We start from the raw sequence: 13,766 nt of genomic DNA on the forward strand, positions 1-13,766 counted from the left end.
ACTCAGTTGCATCTGATTCTACGTGTCTCCAGTGATTTTTTGACCTCTGAGTATTTGAGTTTTTGATATCTAATGGAAGACAAAGAAAGTCTGTTTGAGAAGAGAAGAGCGAGGTCGCGAGCTTTCTGGCACGGCTCGGGACCTTGACTTTTTTGCTTCTACAACAGGCAGGCCAGGGTTGCCAGATACTGCAACAAATATCCCCCACAATATTACTTGTTTCCTTCACATTACTTGTTTCCTTCACTGTAAAATCGGGAGATTAGCGGGAGAAATTACTGACCTGGAGCATCGCCGGAGATAGGGTTAAAAATCGGAAGTCTCCTGCGTGAATCGGGAGAGTTGGCAAGTATGGGATAATGATCTACAATGATAAATATACAATCAACTCACAAACAGTAACAGACTTGCAAATCAGAGATCAGTAATATTGTAATAAGGTAATATTGTTTGGCAAAGCATTTATAATAAAAACAGAAATTAACCACACAGCTTAATATTTCAGAATTTAAAACTTATCCTAAAACACACTGGATGATAAAAAGATTAACATCTGAAACAAAACTACAAACCTTTTCATTCATAAAGGGATGGGAACAACTAACCCTTGGGAAAGGATGGAAATAGACCACATTACGCTGATGAAGAATTATTTAACATACATTTATATGAATATTTCATTACTGTTGCAATCATTTTAACTATTTATATTTATTTATTTATAATTTATTTACCTGAACTTTTGTGCTGTTACTTGTTCTGCCCACTCATCTACCTCTGTACTTACTCCTATTTAATGCAAATGTGTGTACATGTATGCCTGTGGGTTGGTGTGAACATGTATTTGCCTGTTTCATGTATTACATCATTTGTGGAGATGTGTGTGGGTGTGTGTATGCAAAGTATAAGTGATGGTACTTGTTTAGGGGAGTTAGTTAACATGCTAATAGTGAGTGTGATTTTGTTGCCAGAGGGAGGCCTAACCATGGCTATGTGACCCCCAGATATGTATATGTATACTGTGCTGTGTGTTGCTACATGTTGTGTATCATATTTGTCTTAATAAAGAAAACAAAAAAAAGAAGAAAGACCTTCCAAGCTGTCCAATTAGGAGGCAGGTTGGGGTGGACTGGTCACAAAACACAGGACTTTCCCCCAGAACTCTCCCCCAGGAGACAGGTGTTCAGAACCGTGTAAACTTAGACTAAACTTTGAGTCATTTTAAGGTATGTCCTCACCACATTTCTAACCCTAGTGAGTTTGTTTGTCTAAACCTAACCTTTATACTTTTATGTTAATTACATAACTTAATGTTAAGGCCGTGATGCCATTCGTGGGTTGCTAATTTGTAGGATATCATACAAATCGTTGTATAAGGTTATGTTACTGTGGAACAGAACAAGAAAGATTCAGTTTCACGTTCATGTGAAAAAAAAGAAAATGTCTCCAAGGTCAAAACACCAATGCTTTACTGCAACATCTTGCATCAAACACTGGATGACACTGACCCACAGTACAAAACAACCTCATCTTGGTGGCCTGCTGCGTCATGTGCTGTGTTAATATATACAATGTAATTTAGGTGTTCTCAGGGGAAATGTACAGATTTAATAAAGCTAGATGCTGTTGCTCAGTCAGCCAAAGAACCACAAAACAGACACTAAGCCAATCAGAGCGCTGTTGGCCATTTCTTCAGGCGTGTAGCCCCTTTGTGTGTCCATGTGTGGGGGTGTGGATACATACATCCCACTGCGCCTATGTGAATAAGTGGCTCTGCTGTGCTCTGTTCTTGATTAATATGCAAAGCACATGTAGCAGAAACAAACTCCTGCTTTTCTCCGCCTCTATTGCCCCCCCCCCCCCCCCCCAAGCACTTATCACATTTAACATTGAATAACCATTCAAATAACGTCTGTTGAGGAATCATCCTGCATAAAGCACCATCTGTGCCACGTTGCCCATCTTTTCACTGCCGATGTAAACAGAGGAACACTAGATCACAGGCAAAATAACACACACAAAAAAGCTTACATGTGCAAAACGAGTCAGCTGTAATCAGTAATCAATTCTCCCTCTGTAGAACCAAAGCTATGCCATGGGGGGAATATTTGCTGAATAATTTGCAAACATCAGTAAAGGCAGTGGGAGAGTCTGGGTGGGGGCTGATTGGAGAGGTGACATTGCTGATTAAAACAGCACTGGCTGATGGAGCTTGGGCTATATGTGATAGGTCACACCTCATCCCTTTTTACTGAACCAGGAAATAAGTGAGAGCCCAATGTCGTTAAAAAAAAAAAAAAAAGCAAAAAAAGTGCCAGGATTCACAGGAACATCTTTAACCTGTCTCCTCGGCTATCAAATTAGCACTTTGCCTTCCTCCATCCTCCACTCGCCGTATTTAAATGTATTCAAATGAGCGGGAAAAGGCCGATGCAGGGTGGGACTCTGGCAAAGTAATCAGCAGATCCATGATAATGAGATATTAGCGGTGTAGCTCTCATGTCTCTGGCAGTGTGTGAACCCAGCTCCAGCTCAGACCCCCACGCCTCCACCGAGCTATGATTAGCACCAGCGAGTCGCACCACCAGCACATATATTGATTAGAAGTGTAATGTGGATGGAACACAGGCCTTTTCATGTTTTAGTAAGCAGAGAAACCACACGAATTCTGTAAAGACATCAACAATGCATACAGTTGCCTTTGTCGCACTGGTTTCAATGGCAGGGACTTGATAAATAGTGTCTTGGTTCCACATATAAAGTTTTCATGAAGCCAATATGTGATGTGCGTAGATATTTAATGATGGGGATGAATAATTTAGGAGCTCCATCATGTTAGAACCCTCTGGGCAGCAGGTAAGGGAAGTTCACTGTAGGTTTGAGGTGAGGGTCAGTCACAATTGATTTATCAAATTAAATCCAAATAAATTCACAACAAGACTTTGGGTATATGATAGATTTTATAACCCGTTGGCACCTTTTTGTAGAGGATAAATCTTCAATTTTCAATGACAATGTAGCTATTACAACCAATTGAAGCCCTTATTATTGAGACAAATCTTCATACAAGGACTCGTATGATATCTAACAAAAACGAACTGCGTCCCTATGTTACATTCTGAATGTAAAGTTACACACTTGGCATAAAATTATGTAGGTTAGGTTCGGGTAAGTAAGTGCAGCGCAACTGACCCTGTTATACTGATTAAGGCAGTGCCCTGAGTTCTTTCTTCCTTCTTTCTTCCTCTTTACCTATTGCTCACAGGACTTAGTGTGTTTTGTTTTGTTTTTCCTTGTGCCCTAAACCAACCAGTGAGTAATTGTAACTTATTTACAGAAACTTTATATTACATGTACTTCCCCTTTAAATTCACTTGTAACTTAATACTAACCTTTCCCTGTTTCCCTCGCAGGTAGTTGAACCCTCTTAGGTAAATGCAGGTTTTTCTCAAAAGTAATATTCCCTTATCCTCAAGTAACTAAGCTCTAAGTTTCATAAAAGCCTCAACTTAGCAGGTAAGTGATTATACCATTAACACACACTCAAACTCAGGTGGGTATGTATAATGCAGTGAAATGTACTTAAAAGTTTGGAATAAAATACAAATAGTTTTGTTTTTCCTTTCTTCTTTTAACAAAAAAGGTTTCTTTAAGTTCCTGACTATACCAGTCCTGTAAACACTCTCACACTGTCACACTCTCACAATGAGCTGCAAACTGTCTGAAAAAAGCAGAAAAAAAGGTAAATAACCTGTGCATTACCATGAAAATGGGTATAAATGACACAGATTAACACACCTGAATAACCATAACAAAGTAACTGATATGTGGGCCCACACACTATAGTCACCCATTAATCTAAGCCTGCAATATTAACTAATACCAAAAACAGTCCTTTAAAACAGGATTTATTCTGCGTTAAGGCGTAGGCTGTATGTCAGTGTAGAACCTACAGTGTAACCTAGGCTTTAGCCTGATGTGCCCTGCTTTAGAGATATAACTACATGATGTAATGACGCAGAGCTCCTGTCTATTTTTGTAAGCTGAAAACCATATTTGCTTTTATTACACAGTTAAGAAAAAAATAACTTGTGAAGACAGTAAAGCCTCCACAAAATGGCATTTTATGTCTTGTGTGTGATTTATCCTAGCTATCACTATTCTCGAGGCCAATGTACACAATTTAAAATAAATTTTGTGCTAACAATGTTAGCATGTTATATTTGTTTGGAAAACGTTTGTACTATAAGACAGTTGGTGTTGGTGAACCTTGTGAATTGTGAATTGTAATAGAACTAATGGTACTTTTGTTAAATGTTGCTGTTGTCCCTGGCTTCATATGACTAGAGGGAAAGTCTGCTGGCCTCCCTGGCTTCATATGACTAGAGGGAAAGTCTGCTGGCCACGAGGCTAATTTATACAATTTAAAATACCATAGGCTTGTGCTAATAACATTAGCATGTTGTATTTGTGGGGAAAATGTTGTCAGCTAAAGATGTGTTTTCCAAACAAATATAACATGCTAACGTAATTAGGACAAGCCTATGGCGTTCACTTTCTTCAAATTACTCTAGCGACTAGTGGAGATTTCCTATACACATATGAAGCCATGATAAATCACACACAAGACTTAAAATGCTGTTTTGTTGGGGCTTTATTGTCTTCCCAATTTACTGTTTCTTATCTGTGAAATAAAAGTAAATAAAAGCTTTGTTTCCTCTGAGGGAAATGGTGTCAGTACACAGAAACAGACAAGAGGTCTGCGTCGTGTTGTGTAGTTACATTTCTGGGGAGGTGCATGTCAGGCTACAATGTAGGCTCTGCGTCCGATGTCTCCTTCGTAGTTCACATGCTGACAACTTTGGAAATGACAATAAAATTAGAATACAAGCTAATGCAGTTTACCTCTCTCCCTCTCTCTCTCTCTCCTCTCTGCATAGCCTGTGTCCTCTGCTGCCTTCATCACACTCCCTGTGCGACCCTCTGTGGACTGCCTGATTGATGCGTGAGCACCATGGTGATCACCTTTTTTAACCATTCAAATGCCTGGATTGTCCCCCAGTCACATGATAACTGTGTGATCAACCCAATACATCACATCAAGGTAAATGAAGTTTCACTCGTGCAATTTACATTGGCATGTACATTGGCTTTATTTTCTTGTCTTTATCTCAACTTTTAAACATTATTAATCACATTAAAACAAACATTAAATATAAAACATATTTACAGAAAATAAACCAAAATACCTTTATAAAAACAAAAGTATTATTTATTCAAACATACATTTTCCCAGTGGGTTATGTAAGGTTACATGGATTAGGTTTAGAAAAAGAAACATGGTGACAACATACCCTAAAATAAATCCACTTGGTTTCACATGGTTTCAAATGCTGGTTTCCTGTGGGAATGTCCTGTGTTTTGCGACCCATCCACTGCCCCAACCCGCTTTCTTAAACAGAATTTTGCTCTTTTCGCTCTTCTACTTCCTTCTTTAATCCCATCAGCAAGTTGGTCACATGATTTTACCCTCCTCGATTACGTGGGTTATACACAAATTACTGACTCACGCTAACGTGTGTTGTATATGAATTGTGGTGCATTACTTTTCGTAGGTATACGTACAAACAGTGCATGAGAACAGCCTGATTATAATGCTGATGGATAAATGAAAGAATTATCTGCAGTTAGGGAATTTCATTTGCGATTTTTATCAGAGAGCATCTGCAAAAATAAATTAAATTGAATCACTGAATAATTGAAAGGTGATACTCTGCTGTGATATAAATTTAAATCACCTGGATATAAGTTTTTTATAGACCTTACTTTTACTTTTTATTAATATTTGGAGGAGGTTTGCTTGCTCCAGTTAAAAACTTGAGGTATTTTTTAATGAAGTATTATATTAGTATAAGAAAAAAAATGGAAGCCAACAGCATGAGGCAGACCAGGAATTAGCCAGACATTATCGACCCATATTAAATATAGTTTTGACAGTCACTGTCATTATACAATACAATTTGTCAGCAGCTTGCCATTATCTTATGTGATGCAGACAGGTGAATGATCACGTCAGTATCCCAAGGAATTACATTGGTACTAGATGATACTGCATTGCACGATTTACATCCAGTGCCATTACTGTAACTGGTGAAGAGAAGCAGCATTGCCAGATGGGAAATGTTTAACAAGATTGGGTCAGATGTCTTTGAAATATAGTCAGTTACTGAATACAAATGATGTGTCTTTTTCTAAATTAGTAACATAATCTACTGAATAACAGGAGGAAAAACAGTAATCTAATCCAAATACTAAATACTTTAAAGTCAAACATTGAATATATTGCAGTTTACACTTAAAAAATGGACAAAACCACAAAAAATGAGACCTACAGTCATTAATTTTCTCTTTAACCACCTCAAAACATTTTCAATACAAATAAAATGCGTTTTCCATACTTAGCAGTTACAGTTGGTCAAATAAACATATAATGAAATTGCCATATTTTAAGACGTATCAAAAGTTATCAAGTAATTCTTGACAACATAACTATAACATCATGGGCTCTAGTTTCGCAGACCGGGCAACTGGGTGTGACCAGGCGGATTTTGCAAGTTTGGCACACCGTGCGCCTGGCGCAGCTACTCCTCTTTCCCACCTCCGTCCCTCCTACCTGCGCAAGTCGGAAAGAGGGAGGAGAGAAGGCGTGGAGTGGGCTTTACACACATCACACCAATCAAATGAGCCCCTCTCCTCGCCCTTAAATGCGCCGCGCAAAGGCGTAATGAGAGTTTACTCAATTCGCCATGGCAGAAGAGAGCAGCAGCGTCAGACGGCCAAACTTCTCCCAGGAGGAAACTGATGTTTTGGTCCGGGAGGTCCAAGCTCGCAGTGTCCGAATATACGGAACTGCGAGCAGACCTCCACGGGCTGATGATGCAAAGGTAGCCTGGGAGGAGGTCACCACAATTGTAAATCAATGTTGCGTTTCTCTCGTGCGCGCGCGCTCTCTCTTTCTCTCTCGCAGTCTCACTCTGTTTCTTTTCTTTTGACTTTTCTAAGATGACAGATGCTGAATATATACTCCCTATCTGATGCTGTGGCTGTTTGTGGTTGGCTGAGAGGGATGTGAACTCATTAGTTTGCAGCTGTGTTAATCAAATCAGGTTGGGTTTCCATTACGCATGCCAAACGTGCCAAACGGTGCCAATCCCCTTTGATCTGACATCAGATGTGACGGGACAGTCGATATAGAGATACATTTATGTGCTGATTGCAGATAGTTGCATTGAATAGTGTTTTTTTGGGTATTTATTGCATCGTTAATGTGCCTGATATTCTGGAAACCTACCTGTGAGGTTTTGGCGAAGTGTGCGCACTGTCCGCCGGTCAGCCAAACTTCGGCTTACACCGGCTGCGCTCCCCCTGCGCTGACAGTAGACCTGGTTTAAGCTGGCGAGCTTTTAGCACACCTTTGGCGAAGCCTTTTGGCACGAAACTGTCACTGCGCCAAGCTGGATCTGTCAACACCTCCCCCTGCTGCGCCGCCACACCCATCTCAGCGCACCTCGGTCTGCCAAACTACCAAACTGAGCGCGCCTCGGGTTGTGCTGCTCGAAACTAGCTCTGCGCGGGGTTCGCCACCCTGCACCTCCCTGCGCTGCGCCGGGAAACTAGAGCCCCTAATCACTTTCTTCCAAATGTAATCTGGGCTCATGATAGTTCCCTACTCTTGTAATCCAATTACACAATCCCATTTACATGCAGTTAGTTACTCAGAGGTATCGGACTTGAGTCACATGACTTGACTCAGACTCGAGGACTTGTGTTTGAGGACTTGAGACCAGTGTGACTTATATTGATAAAAGACTTGAATTTGCCTTAGTATTCATGGCTTGAGATTTGAGTTAGACCTTAGACAGATAACTCAAAAGAACTTGACTTTTTTGATAAGTATTTGCATTTTTCCAGACATTGAGAAGTTATGTTTTGGTTGGTAGGATTATGTTGTCAATGAGAACAGCGGTATGCAAGCTACACAGTTCAAAAGTCAGTGAGAGGACCACCACAACATCCAACTTCATCTGTAACTACAAAAACCACAAAGAAAGTAATTTGATAGTTTCTTTTTAGCCAACCTAGTAGCTTGTTGGCTGGTCAAACACTAGCTAGAAATGCTAACATTTGACCACATCATTGGAATATTATATGATTTGACTTGTGACTGGCTTGACCTGAGCAATGACTTGACTTGCCTTGCTTGACTTAAAGCAGCTGTGCGGAACTTTTTACCATTTATAAAACTGTCCCTAGTTTGTATCACCCCCCCTTGAAGATCCGCATATTTATTTGAACCCAACAGCGACAATAAAGCCTTTCTCTATATGGCTATTTAGCGTAGCCTCGGTCGGGTCGGACACAGTGGAAGTCAGCAAACCAGAATACGGCACCCGGAAGCGGAAGTAAGTTTGCACACCCGTAGCGGCCCGCAGCCATTAAACCACAGAAGAAGAAGGAGCCATGTTTACAGAGAGTAAGAGAGAGTAAGCAGTACGCAACGGGCATTGCTGAACACATAACAGTTTTACCAGATGTATCTATAAGGACTTGGTTCTACTTTCGATGTCATGGCAGATAAAGAAGGAGCACCATCTAAAAGAAAAAGAACAGAAGAACAGAAGAAGGCTAAACAGGACAGTGATAGGGCTTGAGCCCAAACGAGTGTAAACCTCGGTTGGGCATTCACCAAGTGGAGAAAGCTAAGAGAATTGAAAGGTTTTAAAACTGATCCCAAGTTGGCCCTTTTCCTAATCGACAGGTATGTAATTTTTGTTTTTATTTAGAGAATATACCGCAACTTGTTAGACGTTGTTTCACTTCAATATATGACGACATGGAAGTTATAAGCAAGCTAAATGTAACGTTAGCTGATGTGAACCGCTTTTGTCTAGTAACGTTACAACAAACGCCACAAAATTATCTGTGACTGTGACCATGAACACAAATATACAGCAGGCAGTTGTCCTCAGTTTGTAAGAAATTCAGAGCTACACCAGAACATTTATGATTTTCCTCTCGCTCTCCAAAACAAACGCATGCGGTAATTGCCGGTTGCAGTCGAGATTTTACAAATGAAACCAAATGCCGACTACAGTCGGAATTTTATGACACCAGGCTGTGGGTGTCATACCGCTTTGACCAAAGGGGGCGCTATAATCAACGAAAACGTAAAGTTCCGCACAGCTGCTTTAACGCAGGGACTCAAATTGACTTACTTTATTCTCACCACAGAAACTTGGGTCTTGAGACTTGCTTGTAACTTGCACATGTGTGACTTAGTCTCACCCTCTGCTTTTACCACCCAACCCTAATGTAAACCTACGGTACCTTATATTCTGAGGAAAAATTAGCGTGCACAGGTCATAACTACGAGGACAACTGGCCATGTATGTGAAACAAGTACTGACATGACTTAATGGCATGCCTATAAACCTGCCAACATTGTTTTTCTAAAGTAAGCTATGACGTAGCCATAATGGGCGGAAGGGGTAATGAGTCCATTAGTCAATCAGTCTGAAAATTTTTATAATACCATACTATCCATACTAAAATTAGATTACAAGACTGTAAGTCTGTTCATATTCTGCATTAAAAACAGTTGATGCCATGAGATAAGCTTATTAAATTAGTAACCAGGCTTATTGGTGCACTCAAAACAACTCAACTGGAACACAGCATACTTTAGTGACGAAGTTCAAGCTCCACAACGACAGCCATGCTCGCAAGTCACATTCATCACAGCCCAGACCAAAGACTACTGGCTTGAAAGAGGTCACGGTACAAGAGACGTATAACCACAGATGTTGGATCTATCCTGATTATGGTGGGAAATAAATTACAATGAGACTGTACAGACAGAAACCAACTGCTAATTGTACGCTGTCGAGAAGTAAAAAGTAAGTATGTGACGGCTGGGATAGTAGTTTGACATGTAGTGTATTTGACTTTCATGCAGGAGTTAACTTTCTGTCATCATACAACATCTAAGCTTGTCTTTTTTTCCTTTCGCAACTTGGTCAGTGATTTCCGTCTCAGACACCGATGAGAAAATCCATCGCATTGCAGTGGAATGCCAAGTTTAGGACGATAGGAGACGGGTTGAAATAAACCGAAATTTCCCTTTAATGCATAGGATGTTAACATTTCAACTTTTGCCTACTTATCTCACAGATACATGCCTATCTGTGTCCCATCTAGAAGCCACCTGCTGTGAAGGACTGGAGGCAAGTAGGCTGAACATGTGCCTCATCTGCAAAGAATCACCTTAAATTTATTGTGTGCACCTGCCCACACTTCAAAACTAAAACACGGCCATGCCATGAAGTCTGGGGTAGTGATGTTCTTAGAATTCCTGTGAGAGAAGCCTTGTTTTCCTGGTTGCATTTGAGGGAGCCTTTACAATACAAAAGGTCTTGATTACCCGTTAAGATGAATTCCAGAAACAGGACCAGTGTAACCATATGAATATGGTAAATGAAGAATAAATATCTGGAATCAGAGCAGAAGACACAGCCCATCTTTAGTAAAAAAGCTCCTAACACTGAAATGCATTGGATCACTGCTTGAATAAAAATGAGGAGATTTGAGAGCTCAGTGACTGACAGGAAGATGTCTGAAGAGACTTTCAGAGACTGAATAAGTTTAATGTAGAACAACTTGTGGTGACTAATGACCCTTCGACCAGTGCTCTTAAATAATTAAGGGTTTGAACATCTCACAAGCAGAATAAGAAACACGGGTCTGGCCTTGGATAGAGGTATGATCGAGCTTCAAAGTTCTCACTGAAGGGATGAAATTAATGCTTAATATTTCCTACTGGTCAATAATGTTGTAGCTTGGAACTTAGATTTGTAGATATCCACTACGTATGTGTTCTTGAGGTTGGGGATCTGGGGTTTTTAGAGGTTGACCCCTACTAGGGACAAAAAGTTACAACATCCTGAGCTTGGATGCATTGATTTTGACCATTTTTGATAAGGGTAATGCCTACTCCACACGGACACAGGTATATTTAGGAGATATGTGTTAAGGCCTTTAGTTCACAAGCAAACTGTGTTTTAGGTCACTTAAAGCAACTCTTACCTTTCTTGCATGTCACACAACAAAAAAAAAAATTTGAACATCCACAACTCCCGCCTCCCTCCAAAGTCCCATCCTCCTCCACCAGCAACTCCACCTCCCTCCAAAGAGTCTACTCCTCTCTCCCCCATTGGGAGCGTATCTATGTTCCCCGGGTTCTATGTTCCCCGGGTTCTATGTTCCCATTTAACCCTGCAAAAAAGGTTCTATGTTCCCCGCTTCCACAAAAAAGGTTCTATGTTTCCCGGGTTCTATGTTTCCCTCTTATCCAAAAAAGGCAGGAAACATAGCAGTTGCATTAATATGTTGTTTTAAAATCTCTAAACACACACAACGGAACATAATGGGGAGAAATTACAATCAGAAACTTACCCTTTGGGCGATCTATGGTGTGCAATCTGTGCAATTATATCCTTTACAGAAGGTTTTTTAATCCAGCCGTTAAATGCAGTGTTTCAGTCAGTGCAGATTTCTTGGAGCAGCCAAAGACCAACTGGTAAGAAAAGAAATATTATCATGGCGAAATAAAGATAAATAAGCTGTTAAGTGCAGCGTTTATTCTGGAACTCTGTGCAGTAAATCCACCATGATTATTTATTAGTTTTGTGATAAAAATAAATGCGTCTATGTTGTTGATCACGGATGTTGATATCACCTGTTCAGTTCGGTCCTTCGACCAATCAGATACTCAGATTTCTTCGTCTCTTGTTTTTATGACTGTAGCGTCAGGAGCAAGATGTCCCTCACTCCTCAGTGAGTGGATCTCCATTGTCAGATGTAATCCATTTCGTGTCCAGCGAGCAGACATTCACCAGAAGGCCGCTGGGAACAGCTGGTTTGATGGGGTTAGCTGTTAGCATAGAGCTAACCCCTCCGCGTCCTGTCACAGCGCTGCCGGCGTCTCCCCTTCGGGACAGCTCCAGGCGAAACCATGGTCATCTCAAGTTACTAGTTTATATCCACAAGCGTCCCCGTTACTAGCATATTTGTTGTCTCACAGACTCAGTGGTGGAGGGTGTGGGGGGGATGTTACGCGAGCAGTTACGTCTGTCGGAGGCCTCCACATGGGAAAGACAGACAGGACAGGAGAAAACTCGAATTTCTCGAAAAACCCGAATGCAGTGACTGGTTGGAGTTTTCTTAGAACCATATGAGAATGGTATAATTATGAGTTTTCATCTCTGGTGGAATTCACTTACATTTTAGTGTGCCATCTGCGTATTAATCGCATTTTAACCTAAACAAAGAAAAGTGTAACATTTCCAGAAAGGTAAGTGTTGCTTTAAAATAGACTTTTTGTAAAACTTCTTCCCGGGTGATTTTCGGAAACCTTATTGCTGACATGTTGGTGAGGGAACACAGCTTGCTGTCAGCTTGTAACATCAGAGTGTGCACCATTATTTCCTCTGTGAGTCATCACAAATGAGGCTACACTTCATGCAATAGCAGACATGGCCAAATAGTGCTGACTCTAACCTTGCTAACAGGACTTTGTACATTTGTACACATAAAAGTACATTTACTCTTCCACTACATTGAAGAACAGAGGTGTCAGAATGCACTGGAGGTCACTGCTCAAGGTAGCCTTCAAGTAATCACTTTTTTCAGGCTTCTGATTGGCCAACATCTTCTTTGTGTTACCGGCCAAATTTGTTTAAGGGTTCGGGTTACGTCACCGACTGTTGGTTTTGTATACTTTTGTGCTTTATTGAGAACTAAGGAGGGAAAAACCCTTTTTTCAGAAATACCCTTGTATGTTTGGACTAAGCCAGGGGTCCGCATCCTTTATTATAAAAAGAGCCATTTTTGGCCAATAAAAAAAAAATCTGTATGGAGCGACAAAGTATATTCAGCCTTATAATGAAGGTATCTAAATTTGTTTATCAACGTTAACAACAGCTCTAAATAAGCATTCATTAATATTTTACCACAAGGTGGCTTCTCTGCAGTGGGCTATTTGTGATTATTTGCTACTAAACAAATCCTTCCACACACTGTTAAATTCTCTGTTTTTGTTTTTTGGATTTGGATCCATAGTCAGACTAGTTAGTTTAGACCCAAGATGAGTCACCGCCATTGAGGCTTGGCAAAATTTAATGGAAAAGGTGCCAGGTCGTAGACATGATGCACATTTTAGTTGATGACATTTTTTTAAATCAGTGTATAGGCTATAAATGTTTATAATTGGAGAATGTAAAATCACTTTAGGCCGAAAACAATGATGTATGGAAATTAAAGTGTTAAATAAATATTTATTTCCTTTTTTTTTCTGGACAAGCCCACAGGAATAATAATTATAGTAATAATAATAATAAACTTTATTTATATAGCACCATTCAAAACAAAGTTACAAAGTGCTGTACAACTAAACTAAACATAACTAAAACACAAGAAGAATAAAACAAAGAACTTGTCATAAAATGTCATCTAGTAAAAGATAAAATAAGGCCAAAGTTAAAATCAAGATAATAAATGGTCATCAAAATCTGGAAGATAGCAATAAAATGGACAGACAGCTCAGATAAAGTCAGGATATGCTTTACAATAAACATATGTTTTTAGGAGAGACATAACGAAGCCAGTGACTCAGACAGCCTTATTCCAGAGCCTCGGGGCCCTGATTGCAA

Source organism: Epinephelus moara, chromosome 12 (assembly GCF_006386435.1).
Source record: "Epinephelus moara isolate mb chromosome 12, YSFRI_EMoa_1.0, whole genome shotgun sequence".
Lineage (NCBI taxonomy): Eukaryota > Metazoa > Chordata > Actinopteri > Perciformes > Serranidae > Epinephelus > Epinephelus moara.